This window comes from Petromyzon marinus, chromosome 3, assembly GCF_048934315.1.
Source record: "Petromyzon marinus isolate PM22_M1 ecotype Great Lakes invasive population chromosome 3, UKy_Petmar_22M1.pri1.0, whole genome shotgun sequence".
Lineage (NCBI taxonomy): Eukaryota > Metazoa > Chordata > Hyperoartia > Petromyzontiformes > Petromyzontidae > Petromyzon > Petromyzon marinus.
In genome coordinates this window covers 4,456,116-4,466,821 of record NC_133669.1, presented here as the reverse complement: position 1 = coordinate 4,466,821, position 10,706 = coordinate 4,456,116, and positions in this window count along the sequence as shown.

Sequence of the window (10,706 nt, the reverse complement as noted above, 5' to 3'; positions counted from 1 at the left end):
CCGTTGCCGATTGATGCCGCTGATGATTGATGCTGCCGCTTCTGATGATGCTTCTGCTGATGCCGATGATGATGATGAATAAGTTCAGCACCCACGACCAGCGCTCCGCGTGAATCGGAGCCTGGAGGGCGGGATACGTTCGCGAGGAGAGTGGAGGCGCTACGGTCGTGGTTTCGTGCAGGGGGTTGGGTAGCCGGAGGAGTTTGAGAGTCCGGCACGCGACCTCATTTCCTCATCTCGAGCACGCGAGCGCCTTCCGTTTGATCGGAGTTTGCGTTTCAAGCGGAACCCGCTTCGGCACGAGGTCGAGTCGCCACCGAGGGGAGTGGGTCCAAGCACTCGCGCGTTGGCACGCGTATCGAGGACGGTTACAAGCACCCGCGATGAGACAGCGAGTCATGGAAACCTACGAACAAAAAATGGTATATATCGCAGGCGACGTTCCGGGCAATGACCCTTAGCAGCGTGTGCCTCTTTCCCGTCCCCTCGGTGTATATCCAAGCGTGCGTCTCTGCGTGCTTCTACCACCATCATCCTAGTCTCTCCACTGCTGGATGACGATCGATGTGGTGTCTTTAACCTGCGTATGTTCTCTCATCCACGTGTTCCTCTCTTCCCGTCTCACCGCGCATGCTTCTTCGCGCACTTTTCCCAATCTTTTTTGCCGTTGTTGTTCAGTGCGCTTTTGTGATTGTCGGATCGTGGTTAGTCGATCGGTCCGCTCGCTTGTCGCAGCGTTAAGTCGATCGGTCACTCCCTGCACGCGCTCGCTCGCTCACTCACTCGCTCGCTGTTAATCCGCTATCCGTCGTTTCGGCTGGTGGCAATTTAGAGACATGAAGACAAAAGATAGGGGCGGAGACGGAGCTAATGAGAAGGGTGAAGGGATTCAAACAAAGTTAGAGGGAGGGTGGAATTATACCGGGGGGGGGGGGGGGTAGTTGGGTTGCAATTAGCAGTAGCGAGAAATTACTTATGCAAATCACATCTCTCACACACACACACGCGCGCGCGCTTTCACTGCGTTCCAAATTCATCTAATTAAAAAAAAATACAATAACGTGCAAATATCCCCCTCCCTCCCGGTCTTGAGTGGCCAACTTTTTTTTTTCAAAGGACGCATGCATCACGTTTTACGCCTCGAATTTTAATTAACGTTTCATTTTAGAAAGCTCAATGTGAGCGGTGGCGCAGTTTGTTTAGCGCCCCTGTGCTACGAAACCCGGCGGCTACCGCCGCAGTTCGATTCCCGGCCACGACTATAACGCGAGTGAATACGTGCACCGAACCGCATTCACCACCTTGGTGAAGTATGGTCAAACAGCGTCCTCTGCGGCGAGCAACGCTGTTGCCGTGCCAAGAACCACGCTTGATTAATTATCCACAAATTTGGTGTCCAGAGTGCGCTTTGAAATGGCATGTCAGTATACGAGTTTCGGCTCACTCGCCGCCAAGTCGAATACAAAATGTTGCTTTGCTAAATGCGGCGATGAGCAAGTAACCGCTGCAGGTGCTAAATGTTCTTTACCTGAGGAACCGCCCTGCTGAACAACCGAGAGCCGATCGGAGTGTGCGAGTGTGCACGCAAGAATCGAAGTACGTTGCATCGTGCGTCTGATCATCGGTTTCAATCGATCAATCGATTCATCGTTAAGCTTATAATTAACAGGTGAACGGGAGGGGAGCGAGGGTGGGGGGGGGGGAGCGAAGGTGGGGGGGGGGGAGCGAGGGTGTGGGGGGGGAGCGAGGGTGGGGGGGGGGGAGCGAGGGTGGGGGGGGGGGAGCGAGGGTGGGGGGGGGGAGCGAGGGTGGGGGGGGGGAGCGAGGGTGGGGGGGGGGAGCGAGGGTGGGGGGGGGGAGCGAGGGTGGGGGGGGGGGGGAGCGAGGGTGGGGGGGGGGAGCGAGGGTGGGAGGGGGAGCGAGGGTGGGGGGGGGAGCGAGGGTGGGGGGGGGAGCGAGGGTGGGGGGGGGAGCGAGGGTGGGGGGGGGAGCGAGGGTGGGGGGGGGGAGCGAGGGTGGGGGGGGGGAGCGAGGGTGGGGGGGGGGAGCGAGGGTGGGGGGGGGGAGCGAGGGTGGGGGGGGGGAGCGAGGGTGGGGGGGGGGAGCGAAGGTGGGGGGGGGGGGGAGCGAGGGTGGGGGGGGGAGCGAGGGTAGGGGGGGGGAGCGAGGGTGGGGGGGGGAGCGAGGGTGGGGGGGGGAGCGAGGGTAGGGGGGGGAGCGAGGGTGGGGGGGGGAGCGAGGGTGGGGGGGGAGCGAGAGTGGCGGGGGGGAGCGAGGGTGGGGGCTGGGGGGAGCGAGGGTGGGGGCGGGGGGCTCACATCGCAGTAGCGCCAACCACTGCCCCACCACTCCTCCAATATAATAGGAACTATGAACGAGGGCTATTGCCCGAAACGTTGCCTATTATATGTTGATCCTTTTAAGGCCTCAGTGTTATTGACGAAAAGTGTTGAGGTTTGTTTTGTTACGTGTGCTTGTGCACCGCTGTCAACGCGACGGTATTACATTAAGCGTGTTTACTTGACAATAATAATAATAACTTGTTTCGTGCGGCTGCACATTATTTGTACGTATGTTGAACTTCTTTCGCACCGTACGTAGCCAACCCTGCTGATGGGAGGCGCGAAGAGGAACCACGGCCAAAGCAGGAGGGCAGCAGCAACGCGATTAGCCGGCACCAACAATTTCCCAAGCTCCGCGGTCCTCAATATATGCAGGGTGCTTCAAAAACATGTTTTAACGCTTACATGGGACTATCGTTTTTAATGGAAAAAGAACGTATAATAATACACTGTAACGTGATAACAAATGTATATTAGTAGCTTAAAAGAGTCAAAGAGTCTCCACTTATTCGCCATCATTGTCAGCAACATGCCTGTGGTCTCCAGACACAGGAGGCACATTTCTCGTGGTATTGTTGCAAATTCTCAGAAGTTGTTAACATTTTTTTTAAGCACCTTGTATTAAGGCGTTATCGGTCAATTAATGAGGGTGTAACACGCGGAAGCCGGAAGCGACCTCGAGAAAACACACGCACACATGCGAGGGGGCAACACTATATCCCACAAAGACGGAACAGGTGGATTTTTAATACGTAGTCGGGCTTTCGCGACCAATATCATCCATAATACAGGTTTTTTTGGGGGGTGTTAGATCGCGTAACTATATCAAGCTGTCGTCAAACCCGCCACCACCCGACACAGCCAATCAGTAAGGGTTGTCACGTTAACAGAACGTGCCAATTCGTTACTAGTACAGCACACCGGTATGCTGGAGAATACACCCACAACATTTACAATTTGACTTGGCTGTCACCTGATGATGCTAGTTGTAATTACTGGCGAAACGTCGTACTCAGATCGTAAATGTCGTGGCTTGGCTCTCCAACACACAATCGGTGTGCTGAACTAGCGACGAACTGGCCGCGTTCTGTTTTACGTGACCCTCAACCTTACTAATTGGCTGTGTCGGGTGGTGGCGGGTTTAACGACACATTCATATATTTGCACGATCTAACCCAACCAAAAATAACCTACATTATGGAACAGGTGGAGTCGAACATATTTTACTGTACCGCCTTCTCTCGGAGAGCCGCGGGTGCGATGTCATCTTCTCGACGCCCACGGGAAGGAGTTTCGCGATGTCTGTGTGTGTGTGCGGTGATCCACACCCCCGCCGCTTCCTCCACAGTGCCGGGTTTACAGGCAGCCACGTGCGAGGGAGATGATAGAGAAACAACAACAATAGCAACAAACAGATTTTTGATTTAAAGCTTTCGTGACTGCAGCGACTCATATTCTTGGTTCTTTCGGTAAAGTCACGTTAAAGGGAAACAAAACAATAATAATAATAAATATAAAATTCCCTTCAACGTGACTTTACCGAAAGAACCAAGAATAACAAACATATTCTTTGGGGCTTTCGGTAAAGTCACGTAGATAGTTTCAAAGAAAATAACAACAAAAAATAAGTACGACGTTTCGATCGCAACACAAGCGATCGTCATCAGGAAAAGGGTATTTCCCTGATGGCGACCGCTCGCGTTCTTATTTTCTTTGAACCTAATCTACGTGACTTACCGAAAAACTCAAAGAATATGAATTCCTGCAGTCACGAAAGCTTTAAGTAAAAACAAAAAAACAGCTTCAAGTTTGTTGGGAGTTGCCTCGCTCCGCACATGGCGTGGCTCCCGTTGTCTGTCTGCAGGCTGCTGCTGCTGATGCTGCTGCTGATGCTGCTGCTGATGCTGCTGCTGATGCTGCTGCTGATGCTGCTGCTGATGCTGCTGCTGATGCTGCTGCTGCTGATGCGGGTTAATATTAACGGACTGCTGTGAATTCTCCACGTGAAGTTTTAATTACAACGGAAATATTAACTAATTAACTAACGGGATCACCGCGCTGCGTGTGGCAATCCTCCGTGGTGGTAGTGGTGGTGGTCAGCAGAGGGCATTGCAGAAACGAAAACATTCATTGTTGTACTCCACTGCGATTCTATGCTTCCCCGCGTCTAAGCTTCCCCGCCCACCTTCGCCAACGTGCACGAGACCAGCGTGGTGAAGTATGGTCAAAGAATAATAAGCGTTGTCAACTAATAACGCCGATCTAATTTAATATAACCCTTTCAGGGGGAGTTGGGGGGGGGGGGTCACGGTAGCCTTGTCATAGACGGAATGGGGGGGGCGGGGGCTTATCCACTGGGAATGGTGTGGCGAGGGGGATAGGGAGGGAGTTTAAGTACACACTCCAATTGTCACTGCGAGTGCGGGTGGAGAGAGCGGGGGAGAGAGAGAGAGCGAAAGAGCGTTCGAGGCAGAATATGGGGAGGGATGGAGAGGAGGGGGCTGTCGAGGTAAGAGAGGTGGGTGGGGGTTTCTTTTTATTTTCTGAAAATGCAAATAGCATTAAATTACCATGTCCCCTGGCCGCACTAATCCGGTTCCACCCCTGTCTCCTAATTAGTGCAGAAAATACGAGTCTCCCATGATTGGCAATTAGAATCGGCGCACAACTCCCAGGTGCGCGGCTCAAACGAGCCCCGGTCGCTACCTCTCGACGCGTACAAAGACAAAGACCCCCCCCCTGCCCCGTATAGCCTCAACAGACTGTTGGGGCAAAGTGCTGTTAGCGAGTTTGCACCGATGAAGGCCGGCACGGCACACGAGGGGGTGGGTGGCCAGCGCCACGCCCGACCGCCTTTGTCTCCCTAGTGGCGATGTTTACTGCACACCGCACTAGGTACGCGCATATGCATATACCAACGCAGCCGTCATTCGCCACTAAGTGGCGGCGACGCCACCACGGCACCTGTGCCAGGCCAGGTGCACTTTGGGGCCACGTGAAGTGTCGAAGGCTCGCCGATAGGTCACGGGACAGAACCGGGTGCCATGAGTTGGCCGACTAAGGTGACTGGCTGATGCACCACCTGTACCCCCGACTGTGCCAACTTGCTCAATTCTATCCGCCGGGCGTTCCGCTCGTTGTTGTGAGCGTCGCTCCTCGGTTGTTGTTGGAGGGCGACTGCATGCGTAATGAGCGACTTCCACGACACGTCGTGTAGAGAGGGTACTTCTTATCACTCACACTGGGCACAACACAGGCCAACACTTATTCTTTCCCACACTGAGCACAACACTGGGTATAAGCACCTCTACTGGCTACACACAGCCGATCACTCGGCGTGCTCCCACCAGCCCCACTCGGCTACGCCGCTGGCTGGCGAAGGAACCCCCGCAGGAGATCTTCCACGTGGCCGGAGAGAGGTGGCCGGAGAGAGATGTCGGAGAGAGATGTCGGAGAGCAGCGACGCAGCCAGGAGCCCACACACGAGCCCCGGGTCCGCTCCCCCTTATATCCCCCTGGGCGCGGCTAAGCCCCGCCTCCGGCCACGCCCTCTCGTGGAAACTTCGAGCAGGTTCCCGGAGTATCTCGGCCAGACCCACCTGTCACCTTTGCCCCAGATGCACCTCCCTCTCTGATCATCAGGTGTTACTTAACCGTGCCCGTACCTGTGATTCCCCTTGGGGCCACGTGAAGTGTCGAAGGCTCGCCGATAGGTCACGGGACAGAACCGGGTGCCATGAGTTGGCCGACTAAGGTGACTGGCTGATGCACCACCTGTACCCCCGACTGTGCCAACTTGCTCAATTCTTCTAGGCCAGCAGGTGTCACCCTGTCATTACACGTGCATACGCGCACGCACACACGCACAAAGACAAAAATCCACCGTATAGCCTACACAGACTGATGGGGTCAAGTGCTCGATAGCGAGCACCTATTAAGGGCGACACGACGAGGGGGTTGACGGGAGAACAGGGCAGCAATCATCAAGCCAGGCCGCCAATATCTCCCCAGTGGTGATGCTTACACAACACAGCAGGTACTCATTTGAGGCTGAGTCGACCTAGGGGAGGCCCGGGACAGATTCAGATAATCGTCACTGGTGTTGGCTGTGAGCGGGAATCGAACTGGGGTCGCTGGGTTTATAGCTCAGCATGCTAACCGCTACACGACCGCTCCCCACAAAGACAAAGATCCCCCATATAGCCTTAACAGACTGTATGGGCAAGTGCTGTTACCGAGCACCTATAAAGGCCGGCACGGCACACGAGGGGGTGGGTGGTCAACACCACGCCCGGCCGCCTTTGTCTCCCTAGTGGCGATGTTTACACATCGCACCAGGTACTCATTTGAGGCTGAGTCGACCTAGGGGAGGCCCAGGGCCGGTTCAGATCATCGTCACTGATTCTGGCCGTGAGCGGGAATCGAACCCGGGTCGCCAGGCTTGTAGCGCAGTGCACTAACCGCTACACTACCGCTCCCCACACACACATTCACACACTCACGTTCACACACACACAGCGTGGACACGTCAAGTCACAGTGGTGAGCGTTGTCCTGAGCCAACGGTGGAAATTCCACATTCCCACGGGCGAGGGCCAGTTTGTGCCGTTGCTGCTTCGAGATAAGTCGTCCTGACATAAAACTTTTGTGACTGCAGGAATTAATATTCTTTGATAATTTCGGTAAAGTCACGTAGATAGAAAATATAATAATATAAATCATCCTGATGACGACCGCTTGTGTTGCAATCGAAACGCCGTAGGTTTTTTTTGTAATTTTCTTCGATCCTAATCACGTGACTTTACCTAAAGACCCAAGAATATGACATTATTATTATTAGATGGATGAAAGGGGGCTACAAGGAAATTGACAAGTGCGGTTCGGCTGTCTACTGCGGGATGGGGGTTGCCCCCTAAAGGAGGATAGAGGTTTCCCCCTCTACAACGATGGAGGTTGCCCACTACACGAGGGTGGGGGTTGCCCCCTACACCAGGACGAGGGTTGCCCCCTACACCAGGACGGGGGTTGCCCCCTACACCAGGACGACGGTTGCCCCCTACACCAGGACGAGGGTTGCCCCCTACACCAGGACGGGGGTTGCCCCCGACACCAGGACGGGGGTTGCCCCCTACACCAGAATGTGGGTTGCCCCCTACACCAGAATTGGGGTTGCCCCCTACACCAGGACAGAGGTTGCCCCCGACACCAGGACGGGGGTTGCCCCCTACACGACGATGGGGGTTGCCCCCATTAATCGGAGGCTGAGACCGGGTGGCGTGTGGCTGGGAGCTGGGTTGGTGTTCGAGGGCGCCCTGCCCTTTACCGAGGGATAACGAGCTCCGGGAAGCGAAATAAGGGGGCCCAGAGCGACCTCACTTGCGCCACGTAATTAGGGCGAGTGACACCGCCAGTCTCACGCATGGACGTAGCTCGTCGACAGCGAGCGCTCGACAGCAAGGCGCAGTGCGCGCGTGCGAGAACGTGAATGTGTGTGTGTGCGTGTGTGTGAGAATGTGAGTGTGTGTGTGTGCGTGTGTGTGAGAACGTGAGTGTGTGTGTGCGTGTGTGTGAGAACGTGAGTGTGTGTGTGCGTGTGTGTGAACGTGAGTGTGTGTGTGTGCGTGTGTGTGAGGACGTGAATGTGTGTGTGTGAGAATCTGAGTGTGTGTGTGTGCGTGTGTGTGAGAACGTGAGTGTGTGTGAATCTGTGTGTGTGAGAATGTGAGAGTGTGTGTGTGAATGTGTGTGTGTGTGAGAACGTGTGTGTGAATGTGTGTGTGTGAGAACGTGAGTGTGTATAGTGTGAATGTGTGTGTGCGTGTGTGTGAGAATGTGAGTGTGTGTGAATGTGTGTGTGTGAGAATGTGTGTGTGTGTGAGAATGTGTGTGGTGGGGAGCGGTAGTGTAGCGGTTAGCGCGCTGCGCTATGAACCTGGCGACCCGGGTTCGATTCCCGCTCACGGCCAACACCAGTGACGATTATCTGAACCGGTCCCGGGCCTCCCCTAGGTCGACTCAGCCTCAAATGAGTACCTGGTGCGGTGTGTAAACATTGCCACTAGGGAGACAAAGGCGGTCGGGCGTGGTGCTGGCCACCCACCCCCTCGTGTACCGTTCCGGCCTTCATAGGTGCTCGCTAACAGCACTTGCCCCTACAGTCTGTTAAGGCTATATGGGGGATCTTTGTGTGAGAATGTGAGTATGTGAATGTGTGTGTGAGAACGTGAGTGTGCTTTTGGAGTCCCTGACCCTCTGCTTACCTGTACACCTTGGGGTGCGACAGGGATGTCCTCTGGCTTCCACATTATTTAACATCTATTTTGACCACGTAGTTCGTGATGCCTTCAATAGCTGTACCGGGGTAATCTCCATTTGGTACAGGTATAATGGGAGGCTGATCGATGCCCGGGTGCGGTCAAGGGATGGCTCCCTATTGCTCAACCACGTTATGATTTGGTAATAGCTGCTCATTCAGAGGAGGAGTTGGAGACGCTGCTGCTGAGACTGGAGCGTGCCACTAAGAGATGGGACCTTACCATCAGCCCCACCAAAACTAAGCACCTGCCTAGGTATTTTGATTCACCGGACACTCCACCCCCACAACTCCCAATCGGTGATGGGGCAGTTGTGGAGAGAGTGGAGAGTTTCCCATACCTGGGCAGTGTGCTTATGACTGGCTCCAGTTTAACAGCAGAGGTCTCACTCCGAATCAGTCGAGCGGCAATATATTTTCATCGGTTGCGTAACGCTGTGTGGAAGCTACCTGGTCTGTCGCTCCGCACTAAGCTTCAGGTCTTTTCGGCCACGGTCATTCCCTCCCTTCTCTACGCTTGCGAAACGTGGACCCCCTTAATGGAGCATCTTCGCCGGTTGGAAACATTTAGGCTGGCTTGCCTACGATCCATCCTGGGTTTAACCAGGCTGGATTGTGTGAGGAGCTCACAAATCCTTGAAAGATCTGGACAAGGTCCCATCGGTGAGCTCCTCCGGCAGGCAAGGCTGCGTTGGCTGAGTCATGTAGCGCGCATGCCCAGCCACCGCATGCCAAAACAGCTTTTGTTCGGCCGGATCGAGGGGGCTAAACGGGCGCGGCACGGGCTAGAGAAGAGATGGAGTGATGTGGTACAGGAGGACGTGGAGCTGAGTGGACTTGCCGATGACTGGTACCAGCAGTGTCAAGATCGGCCTCTGTGGAGGAGGCTCGTGAAGGACGCTACTGGGCAGTTGGAAGCAGTCGCCCTCCAACAACAACGGAGGGTGGAGGAGCGACGATCACAACAACGAGCGGAGCGCCGGGTGGCTAAAGCACAGTAGGTTGGCACAGTAGGGGGCACAGGTGGTGCATCAGCCAGTCATCTTAGTGAGTCGACCCGTGGCACCTGGGTCTGCCCCGTGACCTCCTGCCCGCGGGCGTTCGACACTTCACGTGGCCTCAAGGTGCACATGGCCTGGCACAAGCGTTGCGGTGACGTCACCGCCACTTATTGGCGAATGGCGGTTGTTGTTGTGAGAACGTGAGTCTCTGTGTAGTGTGAATGTGAGTGTGTGTGAGAACGTGAGTGTGTATGCGTGTGTGAATGTGCGTGTGAGAACGTGAGTGTGTGTAAGTGTGAATGTGTGTGTGTGAATGTGGAGTGAATGTGTGTGAACGTGAGTGTAAATGCGAGTGTGGAGAGCGGTAGTGTACGCGATTAGCGCGCTGCGCTACGAACCTGGCGACACGAGTTCGTTTCCAGCTCACGGCCAACATCGGTGACGATTATCTGCACCGGTTCTGGGCCTCCCCTAGGTCGACTCAGCCTCAAGTGAGACAAAGGCGGCCGGGCGTCGTGTTGGCCACCCAATCCCTCGTTTGTCGTGCCGGTCTGTATAGGTGCTCGCTAACAGCACTTGCCCCAACAGTCTGTTACAGGCTATACGGGGGGGATGTCTTTGTTTTTTGTATAAGTGTGTGTAGCTATTTTCCGTTATTGAAAGAGTGTGCGCAGAGACGCGCGTGTTGCGTTGGGGGGGGGGGCGACGAGGAGGAGGAACTTTGATATTTCGGGATGTTGGAAGGGCAAACGAATTAGATAGGAGGTTGGGGACCTAATTACCCGCGTATAATTGGGGGCTGGGGAATTGGGCTGACGTCCTTCTAGCGCAGACCCAGGATCAATTATGTTTAGGGAGCATCTGCACAGGGCGCGCTAATGAGTTCCATTAGACGGGCGCGCGCGCGCGCGACACCACGTGTCCAAGGGGGAAGGAGGAGGTGGGTGGTGGGGGTGCAATGGGGGTGGGGGTGCAAGGGGGGGTTGGGGGCAAAGGGAGGTGGGGAGCAAGGGGGGACACGGGTGGTGGGGGGCAAGGGGAGGTGAGTGGT